This window comes from Coturnix japonica, chromosome 1, assembly GCF_054131305.1.
Source record: "Coturnix japonica strain WE chromosome 1, WE-NBRP24, whole genome shotgun sequence".
Taxonomy (NCBI): Eukaryota; Metazoa; Chordata; class Aves; order Galliformes; family Phasianidae; genus Coturnix; species Coturnix japonica.
In genome coordinates, this window is record NC_140663.1 from 136,527,637 (window position 1) to 136,555,429 (window position 27,793).

Sequence of the window (27,793 nt, forward strand, 5' to 3'; positions counted from 1 at the left end):
ACCAAGCCATAGCTAGATCCACATCTCTCTTCTCTGAATCTCAGTACCTTTCATTATGCTCAAATTGCAGATTGGTTTGTTGTCTATATGTAATATAACACATTTTCTCTCTGAACAAGAGAAAATAAGTCAGTTGTTGATGTAGACTACAACATTAATCTACCAAAACTCACCAAACTTCTTTTTATATATATATATACATATATATATATGTATGTATGTATGTACATATGTATATATATATTATGACTAGCTGAGTAAATGTATTAGTATCCTGGGCTTCCTCAAAAGAGGGGTGGCCAGCAGAAGAGAAGGAGGTAATTATCCATGGGACCAGACAAGCTGCATCCTCAGGTGCTGACGGAGCTGGTGGGGGTGATTGCTGAGCCTCTCTCCACCATCAACCAGTGCTCCTGGTTAACTGGAGAGGTCCCAGAGGATTGGAGGCTTGCTGATGTGATTCTCATCTACAAGAAGAGTAGTAAAGAGGATCCAGGTAACTACAGGCCTGTCATCCTGACCTCTGTACCGGGTAAAGTTATGGAGCAAATCATCTTGGGTGAGATCACACGGCATGTGCATGGCATCCAGGGGATCAAGCCTAGCCAGCATGGATTCATGAAAGGCAGGTTGTACTTAACCAGTCTCATCTCCTTCTACGATTGGGTGATCAGGCTGGTAGATGAGGGTAAGGAAGTTGATGCAGTCTACTTGGACGTCAGCAAGGCCTTTGACACGGTTTCTCACAGTATCCTCCTGAGGAAACTGGCTCCCCGTGGCCTAGACAGGTATACCCTTCTTTGGGAAAGGAACTGGCTGTAGGGTCGTGCCCAGAGGGTAGTCATTAATGGAATTAAGTCCTGCTGGCGACCTGTTACAAGTGCTGTCCCCCATGGGTTGGTCCCAGGGCCTATATTGTTTAACATCTTCATTGATGACCTGGATGAGGGAACTGAGTGCAAGCTAAGTGAGTTTGCAGATGACACCAAGTTGGGAGGTGGTGTTGATCTGCCCGAGGCTAGGGAGGCCTTCCAAAGGGATCTGGATAGGCTGAATAGCTGGGCTGAGGTTAATGGGATGAGGTTCAACAAGGCCAAGTGCCGGCTCCTGCACTTTGGCCACAATAACCCCATGCAGTGCTATAGGCTTGGGGCAGAGTGGCTGGATGACTGTGAAGAGGAAAGGAATCTGGGGGCGTTGGTCGATGCTCGGATGAACATGAGCCGACAGTATGCTCAGGTGGCCAAGAAGGCCAAAAGCATCCTGGCCTGTACAAGAAATAGTGTGGCCAGCAGGAGCAGAGAGGTGATCATCCCTGTATACTCAGCTCTGGTGAGGCTGCATCTGGAGTCCTGTGTTCAGTTTTGGGCCCCTCACTACAAGAAAGACATTGAGGCCCTGGAATGTGTCCAGAGAAGGGCAACAAAACTTGTGAGGGGTCTGGAGTCTTATGAGGAGCGGCTCAGGGAGCTGGGTCTGTTTAGCCTGGAGAAGAGGAGGCTAAGGGGAGACCTCATTGCACTTTACAACTTCCTGAAGTGAGGTTGTGATGAGGAGGAGCTTGGCCTCTTCTCCCAGGCAACAAACATGACCCATGGAAATGACACAAGTTTGTATCAGAAGAGGTTTAGACTGGGCATAAGAAGGAAATTTTTTTCTCAGAGAGTGGTCAGGCACTGGAATAGCCTGCTCAGGGAGGTGATGGAGTCGCCATCACTGGCAGTGTTCAAGAACCGTCTGGACAGGGAGCTAGGAGATACAGTTTAGGGGTTTTCTGTAGGTATGGTAAAGGCAGGATGGTTGGACCAGATGATCTTATAGGTCCTTTCCAACCTTGTTATTCTATGATTCTATCACCCTCTACTCTGCTCTCATGAAGCTTCATCTGGAACACTATGTCCAAGCCTGTGGCCCACAGTACATTAATAATATGGAGCTGTTGAAATGGTTCTAGAGGAGACAATCAGGGAGCCTGAACACCACTCCTATGAAGACAGGCTGAGTGAACTAGGCTTGTTCAGCTTGGAGAAGAGAAAGCTCTGGGATTTTAGAAACAGGAGGGAGACTAACCTTTTTATGGTCTAACAATGATAGGACAAGGGGGAACGATTTAAAACTAAAAGAAGGGGGATTTAGATTAGATATTGTGGTGAAATTTTTCATTCTGATTTGTGTATTATTCCCTCATAGAACAAATCATTCCAGTCTATGACAGTTGTTTGGATAACATGATTGAATTTCACTCTGTGGATACTCCCCCTCTGCCCACAGATCACAAGGGAAACTCCACTGTCCTTGACCAGACAAGTAATTTCTGATAAGTGAAGTTTTCTCAAAGAATTTAAACAAACTAAGGATCCCTAAGTGTATATTTTGTAAACCAACATGCTTTTTCACTCCACCATGATGTCCTTTTCACAGTAAAGCTAGAAGCTGTCAGGAGAATACCTGTTATATTTAAACTTTAGATTGTATGATATGGATTTGGAAGGTTAATACGGTAGGTTTTGCCTTTGACCTATTTAGGAAAACAGATCAGGATAAGGTCTGGTTTTCTAGGATAGCAGGTATTTATCTCTCCTACAAATATTTTATCTGTAGGGGTTTTATTGAAATACTTTTTTCCCGGAGGATTTTTTTTGTTAGTGATAGTAGGATCTAAATTAGCATAAAGACTACAGCCATTTTCTTAGCTCGAGACATTTAAGCTCAGTATGCTTTGATCTTTCATAACTTGTTACAGATGAGAATAATTTCTTTAGTTCTATTTTAAACTTTTCATCACATAATCACAATCATAGATTTGCAGCTAAACTAAACAAACTGCTATTAATAATGTTTTTATATTACCTTTAGTAAATCATCAGGATATATATATATATAAAAAAAAACAACAACAACCCTTCTTTTAATATTTTTGAAATATTTTGGAACTAATCAAGCTTCTATTGAATCTGAAGCTAAAACTACTGACAACAAGGGGCATACTTACTACTTATATACACAGCAGGAGACTAGATTCAGTTACTCATAAAATTATTTCATCCCTATGTAACCACAATAGAAGCAGAAATCTGCAGGAATAAAGATAATGTCAGGGTTGTAAGGACTGAGAAGTTTAAAAACTAAGAGTTCTGTATGAAAGATAATTTGAGAATTACAATCATTATAAATTAAGCTGTAGTTTCTAAATTAAGTCTGGTTTTGTTATGAGCACTGATGACTACAAGTATATCTGATATAGATTTGCATTTTGTAATTATATTAGTGTAAGATTATATTAGTGATTTGAAGCCTTTTCTGACATGAAAATGTGAAGAATTTTAATTAGTTTTATTTGCAGCATTCAGCTGATTTAATGGGTGACATAACCAAGTATGAGACAAAAATCATTGTATGGTCTTCACTGCAGCATGAATACATGGTGTAGAACAAATGGAAGTAAGTTGAAATGAGCTATCAGTGTAACTAACTCAAGCTTCTATTTTGCATGTAATATTTTCTTCCTTCCTTACAACAACAGCAGCTGCACTACTCCAGTTTCCCAGAATTGCTATTAATATTTTAATCCTATTCCTGTACATTAAGATGTTACAATTCTGTGTAGGTTGATCTTCAAGTAATGCCTCCTTTTTATTTCTATGGAAGCTACAACAGATAAGAAGAGCACAATAACACTATTTTGTAGACCAAATTATAACCTACAAAATACTTTTTTTTTTTCTTTCTACATAGACACCAGAATTATCCATGTATTTGCATCAAAGTTGAACTGGATTACAAGCTGCACTTGTAAAAATCTGCACCAGCAGAGGTCAGTGACCACTGTCACTGTTGCCACCACTGAAAGGCACCACCCACCACCTCATTGTGCTCACATCCACTGTTTGGTCTCCATAAACACTCAGCAGCCATCGGTGAATGTCAGAGGGTGCAATTTTTTTCTGAATGGAGGAATTCAGTTCCAGACCTGTGCTTGATACACACTTCCATGTCATGCACCATTCTGCCCCTCTGTTGCTATGTGTTGCAGGGCAACAAAAATTAATGGAATATTGGTGAGAAGGTTCAGCCTCCACTGCCATCAACATCGGATGTCATGGGTCAACACAATAAAGTAGGAAGCATTACTTTTGGAGCAGCCCTCCTTGGAAGATGTAGCTGTTTAACATTTAGATTTTGCATCTACGCAATTTACACACTTTTATGATTGCCTACACATCATCAGACTCAAAGATTAGCGATAAGCCAGATCTTACATCTAAATTTAAAGATTTTAACTGCAGAGTGAATCAGAACATTGCAATGGGAATCTTACCCAAATCAAGACTTTCCATTCTATTTATAGGGAGCCAGCATACTCCTGAAAACTGAAGCTGTATGGAATCATAGAATCAGCAAGGTTGGTAAAGACCTCTAAGAACATCTAGTTTGACTGTCCTCCTACCACCAATGAAATAAAAAATAAAAAGACCTGAAGGCAATGGTGGATGGAAAGCTAGACATGAGCCAGCACTGTGCCCTTAGCCCAGAGAGCCAACTATATCCTGGGCTGCATTAAAAGAAATGTGTGCAGCAGGTCGAAGGAGATGACCCTGCCTCTCTTCTCTGCACTGGTGAGGCCTCACCTGGAGTACTGCATCTAGATATGAAGTCCTCAGTAAAGGAGAGACAAGGACCTGTTGGTGTCTGTCCAGAGAAGACAGACGGAGGAAAATGATCCACAGAAAGAAACACCTCTTCTACAAGGACAGCCTGAGAGAGATGGGAATGTTCAGCCTGGAGAAGAGAAGCCTGTCCAGATCCTTCTGCAGAGCCTTCCTACACCCAGGCAGATTGACACTTCTTGCCAACTTGGTGTCATCTGTAAACTTACTGAGGGTGCACTTAATGCTTTCATCCAGGCCATCAGTAGACATTCGAAACAGGAGAGGCCCCAGTACCAATCACTGGGAAAAACCACTTGTGAAAATGAGTGGTGGAGTGTCATGGTTTATAATTTTTGGTTATTGGTATTCCATATCATAATATCATGTAGGGCACAGGGAGTTAAATTGTTAATACTCCAGTTCTGGATACCTGTCCGAAAGAGAAGAAGAATTACAATTCCCAGGGGGTTTTGTGGTCAGAGAGGTGAACTTCTGGCCACCTGATTCCTCTCTTCTCCTTTGCCTCTCCTCACTGCTTCCTGTCCTGACTGTCTGCATCACTTCACTATTAGTGTAAGACCTTCAGTTTTTCGGACAGTCTTTCTCTCATTATATTTGATTCATTATCTTCAATCCTAATTATTTTGTATTATAGTGTGTTATCTTGCCTTCCAATACGATATCTAGTAAATCAGTTTGTTTCTCCTCAGATCATTGCAGCTGTTTTTAATTATTTTGGGGTCCCCTGTTTCCCTTTTCTGGAGGCATGGATTTTATGAAATCCCTCTGTGCCACTTGTCACAGAACCGTGCTGAACCAGCCCATAAACCATTGACATGGGGGATCCAGGGCACCCAGAATGTATTATAGTTCCACAGTGTGCTGTTCATATACTAGAGTAAGTCTAGAAGGAAAATTTTCAAAATGTGAATAGCATGGACATTCTGCTCTTAGCACCACTCACTCTATACAGACTATTCCATCTCCCTTTTCAAGTCCAGAGAATAACATCTATAATCCATCATATTGTCTTCTCTGATCAGTTGTGGGTTTTTTGTTTTTTTTTTTTACCATGGTACGGCTGAATCCTGATGAATGACATGTATATTATTAATGCTGCAGTTCTCCTAATATGACAAGTGTCTCCTTATTACAAATAATGTTTTGTTTAAAAGATTTCATTGCTATTTCATCATACTGATATTGACTACAAGAAATATTTGAATTCCCTACATGTTACTTGATCCATCCACTGAGAGATTTGATCCGTCCATTGAGGCGAGTCTTCTCTGTCCCTGTCTGCAGTCTACATTCCCACAGCATTTTGTCATTCATATGCTGCATAGTTTTTCTGAAAGAATGTTAGCCAGTCTTTAGAAGCAAAAAATATATTCTAGTAAGTATTTCAGTGCAGTTGACACAAGCAAGTATTGATCTCAGAGCCATCTACTAGATGCTATACTAATGTAATGCAAGAAATAAGAGATGAAAATAGGGTGGGGAATGGGGGAAATGGTGCATATATATATATTTTAATGTAATAACATTTATATTATAGATCTTTCCTGTGACTTGTCTCTTACTGAATGTGTGAATGTGGCATTTTTATCTGTTTTTTCTGCATCAACTTGAAATGTATTCAATTATTTACATGCAGTATGAAAAAACCCTTAACTGTAATGACAAAGAAAAGAAAAACAATAATAAAGTATATATATATATATATATATATATATATATTATGGTGGCAGAAATCTCAAAAAAATCACATACTGCTATTTTGTTCATCATATCTATTCCACAGAATGGAATAAATACCTTAGAGTGGAGATAAATGTATATCTCTAGAAGTTACAGATTCATGTGGTTTTAGGAGAAACACAAGATATTTGTGTTAAGGCTCCATCCAGCCTGGCCTTGAACACCTCCAGGGACAGGGCATCCACAGCCACTCTGGGCAGCCTGTTCCAGCACATCTCTCAGTGAAAAAAATCACCATAACTTCTAATTAAATCTCCCCTCCCTTAATTTAAATATATTCCCCATTGCCCTATCACTGTCTACCTATATAAAAAGTAAGCCTCCCTCCTGTTTATAAGATTCCTTTAAATACTGTAAGGTCATAATAAGGACTCCCCTGAATCTTCTATTCTCCAGACTGAACAAGCCCAGATCTCTTATGCCAGCATGTGGTCAGCTAACAAGTGAGAATAATGCATTGACTGGATAGGGTATATCTGGAGATATACTATTAAGCACACATTTTGATATAAGAAAACAGCAGCAATATGCAATGTTAAATATTGAGGCTCATAAAGAGATGCTTTACATGGCTTAATATTTCTTGTCATCCAAGGTAAGACTGAGAACAGAGATTCAATATGAAGAAATTCAAAATATGAAGAACATTAGAAACAAGCGAATAGAAAACAAAACAATTAATGTTTGTTCAACTGTCTTACCACTTCAGGGCTAGCCAAAAATTAAAGTGTAATACTGAAGGCACTGTCCAAAAATCTTGAACTATGTAAGGCATGGGGCATCAGCCATCACACCATCTTTTCTTAATACCATGTCTGAACATCTCCTGGTGTAGCTTTCTGCTACACCATTTCTGTTTCCATGTATTCTCTCATCACACATAGGACTAAGTAGCATGAATCAAAAAGTTTGAATCATTTTAGATTTTTTTCTTCTCTAGAGCTTATATTATTTATTTATTTATTAAATAAAAATTACAATTTTCCTCTGTAAGACAGAACCTAACAAGTCCTAAATGTGAGAAACATACTGCACCATTGGCATACTGGATTTCTTGTTTTAGGGCTGCTAAATGTCTATAAAAATGTTCTATTAAAATGTTATGCACTCTTGAAAAGGTATGTTACAATATCTTGAAGAATGCCTTCATTGGAGGTCACTCTTCTGTTTAAATAAGCTAATTAAAATATGAAGATTCAACAAAGTACTTGTAGATGTTGTGTTTGTTTTTTTTTAAATTATCATTATTTTAATTCAGCCTGGTAGAAGTGCAAGGATTCCGTTTAAAACTCTTCTGAAAAAAGAACTAGTATCTCAAATGTAAAAATCAACTGGAACCCACTGACAGTCTTAACACTGAATAATCTTTCTTTCTTTTTATTATTTTTTTTTCTACTTATTTTTTATTTCTGAAAGGTCTTGTATCAGGAGACTTCTTTTTCTTTCCTGTATTTTTATTTATTTATTTATTTTATAGGCAGCAGAACAGATAATGCAAATTATCATGTTGGCTGGGTGATCTTGAGTTATTCTGGCAATGTATCTCAACTTTAATGAACACTGAATAATTCTGAAACTGAAAAGGTGTATATGTTTCAAGTCTTTGGCTGGATTAAGACTCTGACTTAGCAGGAACATTTAGGGCTACATTTTTAAATCTAAAGATATATGTCTATTTTGAGTCATTTTCAGGATTTCATACTGGCCAGAGGGCCATGCCCAGCCGATAATGGTTAAAAATTCTTTTTAACATTTCTTTGCCCAGTTTTCACCATATAATGTCCCCAAACTAATCTGCATACATACACATTAACATATACGCTGGAGTATGAAACAGTTTTACAAGCACTCACAGCAGAAGGGTAATTTAAAATACAAAAAACATACACACTCAGTGATTAATGGTGATGGTTTCCTTATATGATTAAATCATGTAGCATCAGTGACAGAAAATCCTCAATGACTTTTTGGAGAAAAAGAAAAGGAAAAAGAAAAACAAAAAAGTTTAATTGAAAATTAAAAAATAAAAAAAAAAAGTTTTACTTATCTGAAATGCAAACATCATCCTTCCCAGGTGAGATTTATTTATTCATAAGGTACGTTAAATTTCTGTTTTCTTAGACTGAAGGGAAAATTAATGAAATTTAAGAAGTCTGTAACTGATAAAAATGAAATACAGCTTCCAAGAGAAAAGCATGTGGATTTTGTTGTTGTTGTTTGTTTTTTTGTTTTTAATAAAATACCGTGGATCTCCACTTTAATCTCATATTTTCATAATGTCATTCTGAAAAGGAAAATAGAACATCAGTGCTTTAAATGTCGTTTCTGGCTCTGGTGCCCTTCATTGCATCTTATTAAGATCAAAGGGATCACATTAAATAATTAGGTTTATAATTTTGCCATAAGTCTTCCTAATGCTGTGGACAGGAAACTGCAGCATGTCAAGAAATAATTGATGAGAACTGTTCTGATAGTGCTGTGATAAAGCACATGTTATTTCCCTAGGAAAAAAAAAAACAACTATAAATTACTTTAAAATAGGGGGAAAATAAATAAACAAACAAACAAAAACCTCAAACAAATCACAAATGAAGGCAATTGAGAACAGATTGGATGATGTTACCATTATATACTAATCTATGTATAATATAGAGCCATTATCTCTCTGTTCACATGACAGCATGAGATAACATCTGTGAAATGCCTCGAAATCTGGGCATCAAATAGTGCTTAGTAAATGTGTTCTCCCTGCAGAATTTCCCTGTGAAGGAAGCTGCAATACTGATATCTCCAAGACCACTGTAAATCAGATTTTATAAAATATATACAGTTTCATTAATAATATATTTTTGATACAGATTTTACACTATAACATTAACATTTTATTTTTCAGTAGAAATGTAATGAATTAAAGGAATGATATAGTTGCTATTGTTTATCATATTACCCACAAATATTTTGAAAAACACTATCACAAATTGCCTTAGTAAAGATATTTCTCCTTTTCTTCTGATAGCTTTGAGTTAGCATATATGTTTTATATATACATATATATACATATATATGTCTTTAATCTTGATTAGTCATTGCTTTATATCACCTCACATTTCATTTCACCTTGCCACATCACGTAAGTGCTGTAGTGAACTGTAACACGATTTAGAGTTCTACTATATAATACTGCAAGATTGTATGGCAGAAAACATTTAAATAATGCCTACATGAACTAGATGTTAGAAAATTTACCGACATGAGAATTGAAGTGTCAAAGCAAGTTTTCCCCACAAGATGTGAAAGACTGTCTTGCTACTGTCAGACTGAATGGAGTACTAAATATAGCTATCTACCTGATTATTTGATACCAAATCATCTACTGAGAGCATATCAGTAAGCTTCACCCATCCAGCACTTCAAGCGATTTTTTATTATTTTTTTTTCCCCCCCTTAGGAGCAGATAGATCTAAAATGAAGAAAAACACTTCTAAACAAAAAGAAATCTCCAAAGTTTTTCTTACTATGCTAAACAATTTTATTTATTTTGTTTGATAGACTTTCCTTTCCCCTTCATGAATTTGAAAAATCTGGATAAAGCCTTCCTTCCAAATCAGAAGACCTGAACAACATATTAGTGGTGATGATCACATTTATCAGTTCTTTGCAAAATGCCATTGAAACTTCATTACCTGGAAAAAATATAAATATATATATACTTATAGTTTGGAGGAGGAAAATCAGAAAATTATTCTTACATTTCTGTTGCCTAGTCATCTTGAAAAACTGTTCTTATCCATTTTCAACTGATGTTACTGTTATCTAAGTCCATAATATTTCCATTTATACTATATTACATTTATATTTTACTAGATAAAAGTTGTGGTCCTTTTCAAAGACATGCCATTTTATGATTCTGTGATTCTGTATTTTTCCAATAAAAATAATAAAACTCGGAAACAAACTACAATATATAATCAAAAACATGCTATGAAAATACATGTTTTGGCTTAAAATGGAACCAAAATATTGACTTCTCAAACACTTTATGTTATGCACACGCTCTCCTGAGGTCTACTGTGCAACCTGTTTTAAGATCAGTTCATATTTCTCAGCTAGCAGAAATTATATTAAAACATGAACACTCAAATACATTTCCTTTACAGGAAGGGGGGGGGCAGGGTTTCATAGTGGTAGAAGTAGTAGCAGTATTGTTGATAATGTTAATTTTTGTATTATTGTATAATTATTGATGATGCATTATTATTTGCAGCTGTATTGGATTTCTATTGTAAGGTTTTAGCAGCAAGAGAAAGGGTTGTGTGGGTTCTGTGAGAAGAGCACAGAAACTGCTTCATGTCTGATCAGAACCAGCTTCAAGCAGATCTAAAAAGGACCTGCCACCAGCCAAAGCTGAGCCAGTTGGTCATTGCATTTCTTTGAGAATCAGACAATAATGGGAAAAGTGCTGTTCTACAGCAGATGGAAGTTACAAATATGAAAGAACAACCCAGAAGCCAATGAGGTCATTGCAGGAGGGTAGGAGGTGCTCCAGGTGCAGTTCATAAGCTCCCTGCAGCCCAGGAGGCGCCCACGGGGCATCAATGGATGGGGCCTGAAGGAGGCATAGTCAATGGGCACCCCCACAGGAGCAGCCAGTGCTGAAGCAGTAGCCCATGGAGAGCAGCCCAGTGGGGCTGGAGGAACTGCCACCTGTTGGGACCCATTTGGAGCAGCGCATGAAGAACATCAGCATGTGGAACAGACCCATGTTGAAGCAGTTCTTTAGGAGCTACAGGCTCTGCGAAACTCATATATATTGGATCAGTTTGTAATTGAGAAGGACTGGGAGGAATGGGAGCAATCTCACAGAGGAGCAACGAAATAGAGTAAGGGTGGAGTTACAACAGTGAAAGCGTTACAGACTGACTGCTATTCCCATTTCACCATTGTCCTACATGGTGGGTGGAAGGAATGCGTTTGTACTTTTTCTTTAGATTTCATGTTCTAGTCTTTTGTCTGTAAGCAATAAATTAAATTTATCTCTCTATGTTGAGTCTGTTTTGCCAGTTCTGGAGTCCTCCCGTTACTTAGGACATGAATTTGTTCAAGCAAAACTGTACTTTGCTTGCACTGATACACTTATCTTACACGTTAAGTTGCTGGATGCAACTGGAATGCAGCTGGAAATAAACAGGACATTAATCTAGACTCAAATATTCAAAATATTCTGGTAATAGACATGAGATCAAATGCTTAACTAGCCAACTTTTGAAATCCTTGAATTTTTTACTTGTGAAATACACTGTAGGACACACTACCACCCTGAAAAGAGTCAAGGTACTGACTCATATAGGCTTATGATTCTAATTGACCAGCTTAAATTGGAGACTTCAGAGATTTTACTCTCAACATTTCCTAACAGTAATAAAAACTAGTTTATCAGAGGTGTACATTCACTTACTTTTTAACAAGTGCAGAACATAAATATTACCAGTTGAAAAGATCTTGTGGCTTTTTATCAAGGGTTGAATATTAGCTGAAATAAAACTTTGTAATGTTTGTTAAAACACATACATATAATTGAGAAGAAATAACTAATTCCTTGTTTCACAAACTATCTTACTCTGCAGTACTTAATTCAGTGGCACATAATCACTTTTCTATTGCCGCTTATGACAAGAACAGAATTAATACATTCATTAATTTTATTTCATTGCTGTCTCGCTCCAATTTACAGGAGGGAGGCAAGGTTCTTTGATATGTGTATACCCGGTGTGAGATTAAGAAGCAACGGTTCAAATGTTGGTCCAACCAGTTTATTAAAGTCCTAGGTGTTTTAGGGAGATGGGGAAGGGAAGGTAGGCGATAGGAAAAGTAGGAAATATAAGCAAGGAGTCTCTGTGGAGAGCAAAAGATATAGTCACCACCGTGGGTCCGGCAAGGTACACAGTAGGTCCGTTGATCTCAGGAACTTGTCTGATTACCACAGAGGATGGGAGAAAGCCAGGAAGCTCCGCAGGAAGCCAGCCTCGGGGGTTCTTCCAACGAGGCTTTCCCCTCAGGGAATTCTCCATCAAAGGTGTCTTTGGTAGTTTGTCTCCAAAGTCCCCAGTTTAGTGAGGGCCTTTTATCCTCCATTTCTGTGGGGTTGTTTTTCTTCTTCTTTGAAGATTGAGGATTACAGCTCAGCATTTTTGGGAACGTATCTCAAGCAAACACTGAACTTCCAAAAAAGCAGGCAAACAAATAGGGTTTTAAACCAACTTTTGTGACATTCCTGGCCCACAGATAAGCCAGCAAGGAGGGGGATCTCTGTTGCCAGACCCAAGCATTATCGCCTTCTGCAGTGGTCAGCTCCTTCGAGCAGCACCCCTGAAGAAGATTGCTCGTCCTGCTTCTGCTTATCTTTGCAATCATAAGCAGAGGTACTGTGGCACGATCACCTTCCTAGATAGTTAGCAGTTGCCAGTCAGAGTCTTATCATCAGAAAGGCCTCATGAAGCAAGCTTTGAGACAACAGAGGAAAAACAGTTCTGTCCCTCACAATTGCTTATGTACTTTTTTTTCCTATAGCCACACTTCCTAAATATTCACTGGGAAAAAAAAAAATGTTGAGCTTAATATTGCTATTCAAACCAAAGTCCCAGTTTAATATTCATTGTGTATGGTTCAGCATTAATCCAAAGTTATTGAGATTTGGTTGAGTTTATACACAATTCATGAGGTAAATATAAATTGTGAATATAGAATTAAGCTAATGTTTTCCTGTGGAAAAAGAAGATGGTGTAGTTGCAAATAATACAGGAAAGGGGATTATATGATGATTATTATGACTATTATGCAGAAAGAATAAAATCACATCCTGATGTGATTAAAAAACAAACAAAGAAACAAACAAAAAACCTAACCTTAATCTTACTTTCACTTTAATTGTAGTTAGTAGATGGGGGGAGGGGGGGAAGTGACATAGAAAGGGTGCAATAAGAGAATAAGAGAGCGAGAAGTCTTTGTGTTTTCCCTGATAGTTTACAGCATGATGCAGAAAAGTGTTCCTGCAGTAACTGGCAGAATCTGTGAAAAGGGGATGAATGCAGCCTACTTGCAGTGATAATTGTATCACACAAAGAGGGATAAATTAAGAAGTTCTACATGTGATACACCATCTGTGACTGTTTTTGTTATTTTCTCCCTATACATCTGCTTCTATTCAGCTCTAGGGCCACACTCCATCATATTATGCAGACCAGAATAACACAAAGTTCAGATTTGTTGACAAAATGAAGCTTCTATTCCTAAATATGTAGTAACCAGTAGAGTCATTTTTGATCAATAATCTTTGAAAATCAAAACAAAAGCACTGATCCAAATACAAATATCAAATGTCAAATTCAAATATAACTATGGATTAGGATCTCTGGAGTTCAGAGATAAGTAGCATGATGCTTTGATGACTTGCTGAGCCTGGTATGCTGTTGTGTTCTAGAATAAAATGTGTTTTTTAAAAATTATTTTTGTTTGTTTGTTTGTTTTTATAATAGTGCACATGTATTAGACACATAGACTAAGAGAAAGAATTGTTTCCAAGGTACATATGATTTCTGAAACATACGATTAGACATCTCTGAATAAACACATTCATAAAATTACTTTTAAGCAAAAGTAGTATACTAGCTAAGATTTCCAGTGAAATTTTACTCCTCTACTTGACAAGTTAATTGGTAAATATTTCTACAATTCTATTTTGTAGTAACAAATCTGAATCTGCTTTTCTGCGAATTATATTGATTACCTATTTTTCTGTTCACAGAAGATATGAAAATCAGTCCATCACTTTCTTGTTTTTACGATGTTCTCTGTATTTGAATACTTTTCTGTTTTATCTGTTACTTTACAGACTAAAAACAAAGCAAAATAGTTGCATATTAGGTATATCATGATTTTTCTTTTTTGTAATTTCTTTCCTAAATGTGTTCCACTGTACTTAAGAGAACATCCACCTACTGATCTGTAGTACCTCTTGTGAAAGGCAAAATTGTTTTTCTTTTTTATCTCAAAGGTTGCTCTGTGAGGCCTTTCTGGTGATAAGACTGACTGAATTATTCAGGGGGGTGAATGGTGTGTATCACCATGCCACAGTACCTCTGCTTATGATTGCAAAGATAAGCAGAAGTGGGACAAGCAGTCTTTTTCAGGGGTGCTGCTTGAAGGAGCTGACCACTGCAAAAGGCAATAATGCTCATGCATTGCAACAGAGGTACCGCTTCCTGCTTGTTTATCTGTTGGGCCAGGAATGTCACACTAAACTGAGAAAAAGGAAGAAGAAAACAAAACAAAACAGAACAAAAACAAACAAACAAAACAAACAAACAAACAAAAAACAAAAACAAAACAAAACAAAACAAAAAAAAACCAGAAACCAAAAGATAAAAGGCCCTCACTAAACAAGGGACTGTGAAGACCCTTGCTTCCTGGCTTTCTCCCATTCCTTATGGTGATCAGATGAGTCCCTGAGATCAACGGACCTACTGCGTACCTCCCTGGGCCCACGGTGCAGTCTCTACAGAGACTCCTTGCTTATATTTCCTATCTTTCCTATTGCCCATCTTACCTTCCACATCTTCCTAAACATCCAGGACTTGTAATAAACTGGTCAGACCAACATTAGAACTGTTGTTTCTTAATTTCACACCAGCTACACACATATCAAAGAACCTTCCCTCTCTCCTATAAATTGGAGTGACACACTTCTACAATTTATAAAGATCATTTTCAATGTCAGGCTTGCCTTATATTATTAAAATTGTTTCCCAGTGGCATATACATACTCTAATTCTTTGTCATTATCTAAAATATTGGTATTGAATTCCATCATATTCTGTAGAAAATAAAGAATGATCATCCCTAATATGCCTCCCTAATTGTAATACAAATTACAAGTAAGAACTGTTTGTGCATGTTTTCTTCAGTGTGGCACTCACATAAGAGAGAATTATGACCAACTGAATCTTACAGCCTTTAATTAGGTAAAGCCAAAGCCAACATCAAGTATCATCTTAATCCAAAAAGTGACAAAGGGGAGAGTGGCAGAAAATTTAGGAGCAGTTTTCTGAAATTTGGTGAAAAATAACTTGCAGTTTATTGCATTTACTCACTCCAAGCACAGTTACCATCACAACAAATGAGGGCAATAGCTTCCAGTTCAGGGTAGCACAATTAGAAAACTAAGAAGAAAGTAATATTCAAGAATATTCTACAGAAGGGTAAGAATTTATTATAAATTGAGAAAATACAAGATATTTAGGATTTTCTTCTATTCTGAAAAACAGAAAAAAAATTAATTATGGACTATATATCCCTTTACTCTTTCTAATCAAAATCAGTTAACCTTCTCAGCAAAGCCAGTTAAACTTCCCGTATTTCCAAGGGAGGGCAGCAGAAGGAAACCAAGTGTGTATGGTAACTGTTGAATTACAGCCTGAACCACAGATTGAGCACCTGGGGAAAGGACCCAGTCAGCCCTGGGAGCACAGGTAAAGGCAATTCACTTGTGTAACCAGAAGGGGTGGAACCCGGCTGCAACTCTCTTAGACCTCACAGAATCATAGAATCACAAAGGTCGGAAAAGACCTAGAAGATCATCCAGTCCAACCGTTCACCTATTACCAACAGCTCCCACTAAACCATGTCCCTCAACACAACATCCAATCACTCCCTGAACACCCCCAGGGTCAGTGACTCCACCACCTCCCTGGGCAGTCCATTCCAGTGCCTGACCACCCTTTCTGAGAAGTAATATTTCCTAATGTTCAGCCTGAATCTCCCCTGCCACATTCCCTCTAGTCCTATCACTAATGACATGAGAAAAGAGGCCGACCCCCAGCTCACTACAATCTCCCTTCAGGAAGTTATAGAGAGCAAATTTAAACCTCATTTATGGGCTGAATGCCACAGGGGAAAAATCTCTTCCTGGAGATCACTCCTTGGATAAATCTTTCTCCTGCACACCTAAAATCTTCTGATATGGGCAAGTAATCTTCCCTTCCTTTATAGTACCTTTCTATTGTGCCAGTCCTTCTGTCAACACACCTTTACTGTACCACCTTTATCAGTGTATTGATCTGTCCAATTGTTACATAGGTGAGAGGAACAGAAATGAGTCATTAGAAGGAAGAACTAGCAATGTGGGGTGCAGCACAGCAGAAAGTGTACTTACTGTCTACAAAGGAAAGAACCCTAACCACAACACAATTGTTAACAAAGTTGTTTTGACATAATTGAGTATAAAACTGCCCAAATATTAATCCAAATGTGAGAATATTTTTCAGTAGAATAGTAAAAATAAATAAATAAAGAGATGATAGATAGATAAATAAATTGAGTTTGTCAACACTGAATACTAGAAAAATTCTAAAACATAACACACACTAACAGCTTGTCCTTAATGCAATTCTGAAGCAAAAGTGAATTTGCTGACATGTACAGTTATTTAATACACGTAAGCAGAACAGGAAGGCATGCTACTACCCTAATGTGAACATGTGTGCCCTGGTGGCGCAGGTGGTAGGAATGTTACATTGCAACACCGGGGCCCCGGTGTTCGAATCCCCCTGTGGCACAAGTGGTAGAAGTGCCACTCTGCTACACAGAGGCTTGAATCTCGGTGTTGGACTCGATAATCTCGAAGGTCCCTTCCAACCCGCATGAGACTTTTACTATTACTATTCCCTAAAAAATAAAGCAGCAGAGCAGAGGTGGGTAAAGTCTTTGATTGTTTAGCAACTGAAACTATCTTCACCAGATCTAGAAGAGTAGAAACCAGAAAGGCTGTTCATTGTATAGCAACATTTTCTGCAACTCCTTTCTTTTATTGAAGGAAAATGCAAAGTTGCAGCTTGTAATGAAAACTTATGTGAACCTGGACAACTAAACTATGTTCTCACCACCTATTCTCTCATCTTTAAGGATTTCCTTCCATTCTCTTCATTTATTTCTCAGTCATGATGGAGGTAAAGAAAATTCTTATGCTCTTTTTGTATGAGCTGGGAACAAAGATGAACTCTGAGTCTCCACTGAAAAGGCTTTCTCTTTTGAAGCAGCATGTTTTCAAAGAAATGTCAAGAATGGATTCCATCCACGCTTTAGAACTGTTATTTTAAAGTAACTCTGTGATAGAAGAGTTACAATGTACAAGGCAAATCTTTATAAAACTTAACTGAGTCTGACATTATATATATATGTGTTTGTGTATGGTAAAGGAATGAGTGACTAATAGATTTGATTATATATATAGAGAGAGAGAGAGAAAGAGATCATTTATCGAGACATACACAAAGTAAAGTGCAGATGAAAATGACTCATTTTTCAGGCTTACCTAATTTATTTATATACTGCCTGTTATTTTGCTTCCCAGAAGTTTCCTTAAGGGGAAAAAATATATATATATACACATGAAACAGATGTTACAAATTTATTTTCAATATTCCTTACCTCTCTAAATATTTCTTATTTTCCGATTTAATAATGGATCACTTTAAGTTCATAAAAATGAAAGTAGATCTACTGAGTCTATGTTAACTTTAGGGAGAATGTTGAGTTCCTCAGACAAAGGAAAGGAAAGGAAAAGAAAGGAAAGGAAAGGAAAGGAAAGGAAAGGAAAGGAAAGGAAAGGAAAGGAAAGGAAAGGAAAGGAAAGGAAAGGAAAGGAAAGGAAAGGAAAGGAAAGGAAAGGAAAGGAAAGGAAAGGAAAGGAAAGGAAAGGAAAGGAAAGGAAAGGAAAGGAAAGGAAAGGAAAGGAAAGGAAAGGAAAGGAAAGGAAAGGAAAGGAAAGGAAAGGGAGAGGAAAGAAAAGAAAAGAAAGAAAAGAAAAGAAAAGAAAAGAAAAGAAAAGAAAAGAAAAGAAAAGAAAAGAAAAGAAAAGAAAAGAAAAGAAAAGAAAAGAAAAGAAAAGAAAAGAAAAGAAAAGAAAAGAAAAGAAAAGAAAAGAAAAGAAAAGAAAAGAAAAGAAAAGAAGAAAAGAAAAGAAAAGAAAAGAAAAGAAAAGAAAAAGAAATATAATGAAAAAGATCATTTCTCTCTGAACTGATTCTTGCACTGCTAATGGTTGCTATGCTGCCTTGTTGTCCTTTTTAGTGTGAAAAAATCCAGTTAATTTAATAATTATTCTTTGTCAAAATACTTAAAGTGAATTAATTTTTTTCCCCCATATCTTACAGTATTCTCTTTATTTACTTTATTAGATACAAAATGTATGCATGGTTGATTATAGGAAGCATCTATATTTACTTAACATGTGAACATATCAAATTCCCCATAAATCTTTTTAAATGTAACATAATGGAAGTAATGTAAACCTGACTACTTTTAATACAGAATCTCATTTTGAATTCTTATCCTTCCCCCCCCCCCCCCCCCCCCCCACACACACACATTCACACACAAATACATACACAGTGATTCCTCTCAGTTTCTTTTTGATGTCTGCCTTTCCCTGCCTTTGTCTTTTCCACCTAACACCACAAATAAGTAGCTTTCTAGTAGCTTTCCTTTCAGATTTGAATGTGATATGGACATCCTCCTCTGAAAAGTCAGGAAATAGGTATCCTCTCTGTTGAGCCATGGGACTGTAGGGCCTATTATATAATGCTTGGAAAACTGTAGCACGTGTTGATTTCTCGAACTGAGTTCTTGCCACCTGCCATTTCTCCTTTGTCCTTTGTGATTATAGAAATAAACATTTAATCACATAATCTGACACCAACAGATAGTTATTAAATAGTTATTATTTTTTATTTGCTTAAATTTTGTGAAAGGCTGTCAGAAGCAACAGTATTATAAAGTTCTCATTAGTCAAATCAAATATGATGATATCCTATTTAAATTATACCTTACCTTCCTTACATTTCTCCTTTTGTTCTCTCCTTGTTGAACAGACAATAATGTCGTTGATGAGAATAGGGAAGGACAGTATTAAGTTTGTGCTTGATTATGAGATAAAAAAGTTGAGTATATCACTGTAAATGTGTATATTATAACTTTTAGAAATATAGTTTGATCAGACAAAAATATCTATGGTTTTTGAAATCTAAAATGCTGTTTCCAGCTTTTACAGTTCTAACTGGAAAAGAGGACTTGTTGTTAGGGTTTGAAATTTATTCTAGTTCAACCTAATTCTCAAAACTGAGAGCAAACTCTATGAGATTTTTTTTTTTTATTTTTTCCCTCCAAAAATAATACAGTGATTCTCTTCCAGACCAATGAAATTAAGCCCACATTATTGTTGTGCTAAATCATCTGAATAAACATCAAGATAAAGCACATACTGAGATGTAAGGAAAGCCGTATACTTAGTCACCAGACACTCGTACCACACAAGCTGTTGTCATTAGAATGAACAACACATATTCCTTGCTTGTGATATTCCATCACTTCTGCCAAGTTTCTGAGAACAGACTATTTCCAGGCCATGGCTTCCAGCTGTGTTGCTTCATTTCTATGCATGGGCTGAAGACATGAAGTCAGACTAAGCACAGGAGCATATGAACGTATACTGTGCGCTGCTCTTACTTTATGTTTTACTCTGACAAGTCTCATTTCTGCCAGAGAACAGAAACATTCCATGTTTTTTTGTTTTATTTTCCTTTTTCTTTTTTACTTCCATTCTATGCATATATTAGACACATATAATCAGTAAACAAAATACCATTTTTTTCTGAGATAAAATATATTAATATAAATATTTATATTAATAAAGTATAAGTAGAAATACTTATAGAAACCATGAAATTTTTTCAGTTCATGTAATAAATCCTAAAAAAAGTTTAAAGTCTACAACTACTATGATACATAGTTTTACAAAATAATAATAAAAGTACTCTCAGTACCAACCAGTTTACTAATATTGATAACAGGTATACAAATTTATATATATATGTATGCATTTTTATATATGCATGTATGTATATGTATATTGCTGTAGAGTCATAGAGTCTTCAATTACTGGCATATTCAGTTTTATTGACATTCTCTATCGACAGTCAGTTTTTTTTAATGAGACCTGATTCTCTACATTTTTATATATATGTTGTTCAATTGCTAAAAAATATAGCAAAATTCACAGTAAAAAAAAAAAACAAAACAAATGCCCCATGACATGTAAACTGAATGGAAGAAATAGGCTTATTTTCAAACTTATCTCTTCCAACATTTTTAATAAGAAGTCAGGTGAGCTTCTAATTACATTCAGATAAACACAATAGTAAAGATGATATGTGGAGCAAAATTAAAACAAAAATAAAAACAGGGTTGGAAATGTAATCCATATCCAAAATCAATTATGGTATCTGGCTGTAAGAGGGAAATTCATATTCATGAGCAATACAAACTACACACTGAATTTTACTGGTATTAGTGTCTAATGGAAAGTAAATGGACAGCTCAGAGAAAGCACAGCTCTGACTTTTCCAAACTAAATACAGCTCTACGTGCTCAGCCTCACTCTTATTTTGTGTGTTGGCATGATGTAGTGTATTTTTCACACTGAACACTGAATCTGAACTTCTCCACAGCCTCCCAAATGCAAGTTGCCCTGAGATTAATTTGCAAGATATTTACTTTAAGTTTTCCTACACAGAACTTGACCATCAGTGTTAACTCCTTTGTGAGTTCAGTAATTTTATGACAGTAGTCTGTAATTTTAGTAAAGTTAAATTCAAGTACTCCATCCCCCAAAAAATAGTACTGAAACGTTTTTTTAAAATTTACTAAAGGTTTTATCAGGAAACAAAACAAAAACAACAACAACAACAACAAAAAAAGCATTCTTTAAAATACAGAAAATGTGTAGATTTCTTTTTCTACCTACTCTATCTCCGATAGTGACACACAAGCATAACTTTCAGTTTTAAATTCAGTACTGGTTAGTTAGTATTTTTTCTGATTCCTAAGAGAAAGTTTTTTACTTCACATTCTGACCTTGCTCTTCATCATTACTTTCCTGCCCCAGCTTGTCTAGAGGCTTCCTTTTCTCATACCTCATTTTTTCCCTGCCTTGCCTCTCTTTACATTCTGCAGATTCCCATAACTGAGCATATAAGGTTGCTTGTGAGGAAGGATCAATCTATAGTTACATATTAGATCTTGCTATCTGTTTCAGCTGGTACACTCCTAAAGGCAAAGCACATGGATTCTGTCTACACAGAACCTTTTAGAAAAATCTAATATTCAGTGAAGTATTAGGGCTACTCTGCAAATAGAGCTTCTTATTTCATTATGTTGGACCTGATGTCAGAGGCAGATGTTGGTGATATGACAGTATAGGTTGAACCTCCCTGACAATATATATATTGCCACATGACAGATGGTAGCAGAGGGGCAGTCTCACAAAATGGTGTCTGAAATGGAAGAACATATGAAGCAAAGACATGTCATTGAATTCCTCCATGCAAAAACAATGGCACCCACTGACATTCATCAATGCTTGCTGATCAGTTACGGAAACCAAACAATGGATATGAACATAGTGGGGTGGTGGATGGTACATTTCAGCAGGGGCAACAGCAATGTGAAAGACAGGCCACGTTCTGGGCAGGCCATGCAGATTTTTACAAGCACATCAGGCTTTTGCTGACCAAAGAATCAGAGAATGGCCTGGGTTGTGAAGGACCACAATAATTTTCTGGTTTCAACCCCTCTGTCATAGGCAGGGTCATCAACCACTAGATGAGGCTGCCTGGATCCACATCCAGCCTGGCCTTGAATATCACCAGAGATGGGGCATCCACCACATCTTTGGACAGCTTGTTCCAGTGCATCAACACCCTCTGAGTGAAAAACTTCCTCCTAATATTTTACCTCCTCTATCTATGGTTTGAAACCATTCCCCCTCTTCTTATCACTATCCACCCATGTAAATATTTGTTCCTGTCCCTGTTTCCACACTCCCTTCAAGTACTGGAAGGCTGCAGTGAGCCCCTGGAACCTTCTCCAAGCTAAGCAAGCCCAGTTACCTCAACCTTTCTTCACAGGAGAGGTGCTCCAGCCCTCTGATCATCATAGTGGCCCTACTCTGGACCTCTTCCAAGAGCTCTGTGTCTTTCTAGTGCTGGGGGCCCCAGGACTGCACAGAATACTCACTGATGTTCTTGTAAAAATCTGCACCAGTGGAAGTGATCCACTGTTCCACAGTAGCTATGATGGCATAGTAGTCCATGCAATCCATCTTTCATCAGCCTGAACAGATGGAAGTAAGAACGTGACAAATACAGTTTATATCACAGAATCACAGAATTGTAGGTGTTGGAAGGGACCTCTAGAGATCATCGAGTCCAACCCCCCTGCCAAAGCAGGTTCCCTACACCAGGTCGCACAGGTTGGCATCCAGGCAGGTATTGAATATCTCCAGAGAAGGAGACTCCACAACCCTCCTGGGCAGCCTGTTCCAATATTTGTTCGATAAGTTGTGACAAATTTTTATGCCATATTCCTTTTGTTCCTTTATTAGCACTCGTGGGACCCACCTGGCACAAATATTGCAATATTCCAAAGTTGCCACAATAGTTTTGAACTCATTAATGCTGATAGTAAGCTCTGAACACAGATTCCCTTTATTGAAATCCATTGATTTGTGCAGATGAGATCACTGTGACTCTCTTCATTGCATGGTGTGACTACTATGAATGGATGTCTGGAACGTGGCTTGCCTTTCACATCACTGTCACCACTACTGAAACACACCACACATTGCCTCACTGCACTCACATCTACTGTTTGATCTCCATAAGTACTCAGCAAGCAGCAAGAAATGTCAGTGAGTGCAATTTTTATTCTACATGGAAATCACACCTGTGTTTCATACACACTTTTTCTTTTAGACTGCCCCCCCTGCTGCCCGCTGGGTCACACAGCAACAAAATATTATGGAATATTGGTGGAAAGGTTCAACCTCTACTGTCATACTACAGTCATCTCCCACTGATGTCAAGGGAAAATGTAATAAAATAAATAGGAGGCATTACTTTTGGAAAATCCCTTACATGAGGAGAACTGAAAAGAACATGATATTTTATAAAGTTTGCAAAAATAAAAATAAAAAATAAAAATAAAAATAAGAAATATGTGTTTGACTTCTCAGAAAATCTGCTTTTCAGAATTATAGGTGATGAAAAATAATTCTTTGAAATTTCTACTGCTGCTCTACTGAAGCAAGTAGAGACATTCACTTCTGCTCCATCTGAAATTGTACTTCAGTTTGTTATTTTATTATAATTTCATGTCTTACTGTAGTAGCAATGATGATTTATGTAGCAATTGTAGCTAGAAATAATAATAATAATAATAATAATAATAATAATAATAATTAAAAGATCCAAAGAGATGTACACGGAGAAAGGAAGAAAGATTAGTTTGAGAATCCTTTTTGTACAGACAGTATATTTGCTATTTAGATCACTTTAAACCTTGACATTTCTGTGAGAGAACCATGCCCATTAATCATCAAATTTTAAACTGAAGGTGTTTAAGAAATATATAGACATCTTATCGTCAGTTTCTGGATCATCAGTGGTCCATGGAGCCTAGTTTTAGATGTAATAACCCAAATCCTTATTAATGCATTAGTTATCTATGTGACATTGCAGTGGAATGTATAAGACAGGGATTTCAGTCTGGATTTACTGTCATTTTAAAGTCTGTTCAGTAAATCTAACAGCAAAAATTACCTTTTTTTCAGATGTGGTGTTTTTTTGTTTTTGTTTTTGTTTTTTGTTTGTTTTTTTTTCTTCTTTTTTTAACTATAGATTTTGTCGTGTCATATACTTTAGTCGCTCTGAAAGTAATGCCTCCTGTTTATTTTCACAGGACCTGCAATAGATACAAAGTGCACAATAACACTATTTGATAAATCAAATTATCACCTACAAAACAGTGTTGTTCAACATAGTCATCACTTCACTATGATCACATCAGCTTCATAAATACACGACAAGTGTTGATGAATTACAGACAGCACTAGAATTACATACAATTTCATACAATGTAAACATAACTGATTCATTCAAAAATATTCAAGGTGATCCAGAATAAGATATAACATAATATGTAAGCCATTCTACAATTCTATTAACTGCTTTCCCTAAGTCCTATTCCTTAAATAGAGACTTTAGTAATTTTTATAATTCGCTCTAAACTACTGTGGGGAACCTGCTTTTGCAGAGGATTTGGAATAGATTATATCCAGAGGTCCCTCTGAAAAGCTGATTCTGTGATTCTGTGAAAGAAAAACGACCTAACCTTAGAAAACTATACACTGAACTTTAAATTCCTCCAGAAAATATATTTACATGGCTCTGGCATACAAAAATGTTATCTAATCAGTAGCTCATAGTGCAGCAAATATATAATCGTGATCTTTGAATATTCTCCTGTGTCTTTGTGTGTTCACACAATTTTCTACTATACTAGCCATACAGTTTCATTTACATTTTTGTTTCTATTATTAGTCAAATGCAATTTGAGACCTTGTTTTTTTAAGCTCTTGTTACCTGATTTATCAGCCAAGATTTGTTAGCCATGGCCAATCCACAAGATAATAATTTTATTCTCCAGTAAAATGTATGAACAGACAACATATTACAATTTTAGGTATTAATATTTGATTAAAATATTGAATCATCCTGTAATTAAAAATCAGTTTTAATTCTCAGAAGGAAATGAAAATGAAAGCTTATTTTAATTCATGTTCCGGTATAATAGCACATTTGGTAAATATAAGAATTTAATTTAATCACCTTGACAGACAAATACTTAGATTGTTTTTTAAATAATTAACTTTTTATCCTTAGCTGAGGGCCTTAATACCACTCACTTTTGTTGTTGCTTTGTATGATTTTTATTATATTTTTTATATTTTATTGATTTTATCCAACAATTAACCTCATTGCATTACATACAACAGAAGATTAGCAAGGTCTTTCCTCCCTTTTGTGACTAGCTGTTCCCTATGTAAGAGTGAGGAGATTCTCACGTTGAGCTATCTGATGAATCACTTACTGTAAATTGTGGGATTTAGATTTCTACATTTTTTTCCTTTGCAGCTGATAATTCTATGCAAGGTAGAGCAAAGTCATCAAAATTTACTAGCCCAAGGCTAAAATCTATCAGTTATTATTGACTGTAGAAGCAGAGGATAATTCAAGAAAACAAAACCAGTACAAAAACAAAACAAAACATTACCTAAGGGCAGTTTATGGGTAACACCAAACTTTGTGTAGTATTACCTTTTAGGTTACAAGAAAACTTTTTTTTCCTCCTGCATTTATCAAGATGATTGTGCTGTTTGAGGTGAATGTAATTAACCTTCAGATTCTTTCTTGAAAGATAGGCTTCGTGATTTAGCTAAAATAATGTATAAGCATAATACATACTCGTGCAAAAATCATTACAAAAACAAATTACTTATTTACTGTATACACACACATGTTATATGGATATATATTGTTAAGTGAAATAACTCTAAAAGGAGAAGAAATAAAGCAGAATTTAGAGAATGAATTTAGCAAAATAAGATCATTAGGACAAGGGGAAAAAAAAAGATGTAATGAGAGAAGGCTGAGCTATTCCTTAGCATGCAGCTAATATAAATATATATAAATATATATATATAAAATCAAGAAATCAAACTTGAGAAGTTTGATAATAAAGCATTCAGGCACATGAATCATCTTCATCTGTCTATAGATGCTGAAAAGAGACAACCTTGCAACCAAATAATACTGACTAGCTTTTATATATACTGAGTAGTCAGTCTCTCCTGTAGGATAGGTTGCCAAGGATCCAATTAATATGTTTGAGAGACAAATTTAAGTCTGAGAGTGAAAATGCTGTAGGCACTTTCAGTTAGTTCTTTTTGCATAAGCTCAAATACCTGGAGGTCATATTTGTAAAATATTTATTTATTTATTTATTTATTTATTTATTTATTTATTTATTTATTTATTTTTATTCCCCTTCAACTTCTCAAACAATTAATTCTATTTCAAGAAAATGTCTATAACTAATCCATGTAAAGCTTTTATCTTTCTATTTGGAGTAAGACACAAAAGCCTAAAATTAGTTTTCTGAAAAAATTTCTTTGTGAGTTAAGTTTAAATTAGTATTTCAACAAATGAAATCTAGTTCTTGATTCACTGACCGAGAAAAGGAATCTAAATGAAAGCTTTTAAAAATCAAACCATTTAAGCATTTCCAAAACAAGAAATAAAGCAAAATTAAATACACAAAGAGACAGCAACAATCTTATCTTATTTAATCTGAAATATTTACCATCTAGAATAATTACTTTCAGAGTAGTAGCAGTACTTATCTACTGCTTATGGGATACATATGATTTATGGAAGTTATGTGCAGATGACTAGTGAAGCTAGTCTAGGTGAGACAACAGCATGCAAACATCCCCCCATCTCCAAGATTTTCCATTAGTTGATTCAAGCTTGACAGTTACTGCGGTGATGCTCAGAGACAGCGTGGTTCTTAAAATTAATGTAAGAAATGGCTTGCAGAATGACCTATTTCCACAGTACCAATTGCCAGAAAATGTGGGCTAAAGAATTTTGTGCTGTCATCAAATTCGGATTTTGTCCATTCGGTTTTGTTGCTGTTGTTGTTTGTGTTATCTCTTTTTTAAATAATGTTTGAAGCATATATAATACATTACAAGAAGGGTAAAAAAATATAAAAAATAATAATAATAAAAAAATCACCTACTTTTTGTTTTGACCTGGAAATAAAAATCAGGTGGAATTATTAATCTAAGTCTAAAAGCATGGGAAATGTCTCCAGATATAAGCTGGTCAGCCTTGGATCTTTTTTATAACCAACTGAGAGAAAAAGGGTCTTTGAGGTCTTGATTTATATCATCTTAAAATGTGTTTCTAAAAGCATATTAGGTCACCTATGACCTTGTATCTATTCACTGACAGCAGAGAGATCCAGGAGGAAATAACCAAGCTGTCCACAGCTGATAAATAATTCTCTCCTTCAAGTCAGTGACACACGTATTTCATTCAGATCAAACAATATTTGAGATACTTCTTTCATCCCCCTCTTTTGCACTTTCTGATTTTCCTTAAGAGGAATGAGGATATATTTAACAAAAAAAAAAAAAAAAAAAAAAAAAAAAAAAAAAAAAAGTTGCTTGATCTATTTGCTTGCCTTTCTAATCTTACAGTATAGGTAACATTATTCTACATTATTCTTATAACTTATGAACACTCTGAGGAAAAGTATCTTACATACTACTACAAGAGTTCATGGCCCATTGCAGATTACCCTGCATGTTAAACTTTTGTCAAAAAAGTGAGTTCTAAACTCTTATCCCTGACACAGTGAACTATTAA

General features: G+C 36.1%; 1 pseudogene; it reads right to left on the reverse strand.

Moving 5' to 3' along the window:
• Positions 1–467: 467 nt before the first annotated feature.
• LOC146762743 (uncharacterized) overlaps positions 468–27,793 on the reverse strand; it is an 84,703-nt pseudogene continuing 57,377 nt past the window's right edge.